This window comes from Micropterus dolomieu, unplaced genomic scaffold (genome assembly GCF_021292245.1).
Source record: "Micropterus dolomieu isolate WLL.071019.BEF.003 ecotype Adirondacks unplaced genomic scaffold, ASM2129224v1 contig_13097, whole genome shotgun sequence".
In the NCBI taxonomy this organism is placed as follows: domain Eukaryota; kingdom Metazoa; phylum Chordata; class Actinopteri; order Centrarchiformes; family Centrarchidae; genus Micropterus; species Micropterus dolomieu.
The window spans coordinates 1-2,107 of record NW_025742083.1 but is presented as its reverse complement, the minus strand read 5'-3'; positions in this window follow the sequence as shown (position 1 = coordinate 2,107).

Below are 2,107 nucleotides of genomic sequence, written 5' to 3'. Positions count from 1 at the left end.
TCAGTTTGTAACGCACTGGGGATCCCTGTAGCGTCAGCTTTTGACGGTAAAGGTATATGATATTTAACAGAAAAGACTGAGTAAGGAGGTGCTTGAGGTGGATGGAGGGCCAGAAAGCGGACTTTGAGCCAGGAGAGCGGGGTTCATGTCCTGTGTGAAACAAAAAGTCAACATTAAATATTTTTATTTAAGTTACGCAAGTTACCTAAATTGCGTAAGTTGCGCAAGTGACATAAGTTAACTTGCGTGTTAACTGACCTACGTAGTTATTTTAACCCAAATCATGATCTTTTCCAAACCTTAACCAAGTACTTTTTATGCCTAAACCGAATCAAAGTGCAACATTTCACGACTTTAATAACGTGCTGTTTCAAAATGCCAATGTTTTGAAACGCTTTTATTCGTCTTTTATTTTGAAAGTTTAACCGGACATTGCATATTTGTTGTTGCTAAGTGTAACACAGATGAAATGATCTAGGTTTAAAAATAGGAAAAGCCTATAAAAATCTGAATGAGTGATTTTATTTTTGAAATGCAACTTTAGAGATTATCTAAGGACTTTAAAGGGTTAAAATTCAGTTACCAGGGCAAAATAGACCGACAGGTTAGTTTGGCCAATCAGCTGACAGCAGGTAGGCCCGCCCACCTGCTCCCGCGTCTCTGGGAGCGAGCGAAAGTTTTTCCCCGGCTGCTGTGTGTGGAGACAGAAGTGCTGCTGTAGAGGATGAAACCTGGAGAAAATACAGCTATAAACGAACTACACTGAGGCTAACTTCAGCACTACTAACGTGGTAGCTAACTGCTGTGAGAGTTTAGTAGTAAGTTCAGTGTTTAGATGTAGCGCTTGAGAGACGACTAGCAGCGTCGGTAGCTTTGATGTCCGTAGGATTTACCGCGACGCGCAGTCTTTGCTGATTCAAGAGCGAGGTAATTCATTTAAAACTGTTTTTGTTCATTCTTTATCACCTTACTGTGAAAGCTAATTTATTTTGCACTGAGAGAAAGTACTGAAAGTCGCATACGGTCTCGTATGTTTCGGTTTTAGAAGACCTTGTGGCTTTACTGGGCGCCGCCATTTTGGGTGTGTGTGTCCAGCCGCTCTGGTGAAATCGGTGAGAATGTTCACTTACTTTGTACCTTAAATTATTTATGTGCACTTAGTGAATATGAAGCTACAATTTTAGTTGAACAAGCTGGTTTACTGTGTTGTTTAATGTGTAAACTCAGCTTACTTTATTTTGCACTTGCATCAACACTTTAATTGTTCTAACGTGCAGCTTATTGGTGCAGCTTATCTGGTTGTGTGCAGCCAAGTTATTTATGTTTGTATGCTGAATATTGAGAGAGAGGCACAGAAAGTAAACACCCACAGTATGTATATCATTGTGTATTGTGAATTTCATGTAGTGTATATTATTGCATGAGACTTAAGCAGTGAATATTTCTCTGACCCTGTCTGTTGACTGGTCAGGTTTTTTTTTTGTGTGTGTGCGTGTTTCTTCTTCCATTGTCTGGATTGGATCTGCGGATGAAAATTGATGGCGAGCCGTCCCTCTTGAATGATTGTGGAAGCCATTCCCTCTTCAGGATCACTGGACCTGTCCCGCTACTACTGCACTTTGCGGTGTGGGAGGCCCCACTACAACACACAACCCCTTCACTCACCTTCACACTCCTTCCCCCACACACATACATACACCAACCCTATGGAACTCTGAACTCTGACTTACCTTCGACACATCCATTTTTTTGTTTGGACTTTGGACTCACTTTAACAAACTCACCTGTTCACACCTTGGGACTGAGAATTTAGAGCTGAGTAGTAGGAATCATTCCTGCAGTTAAGGGTTACTGTTGTACTGTGTGAATTCTACTGGATTGTATTATTGAACTGGATCTGAACAAACTTGAATGTGGTGTTATTAACAGAAATTCAGGTTAAAGGGTGCACCCGGGAATTTAATTATAGAACTACTTCAAAGAGTGAAATACTCACTTTAAATTTGGAAAGCAAGCATTTCATGCTGATGTCATAGCCTGATTGTGATATCAATAATCGCCTTATTCATTACTTGTTTTATTATTGTACTTTTTCATTTTTGGTACC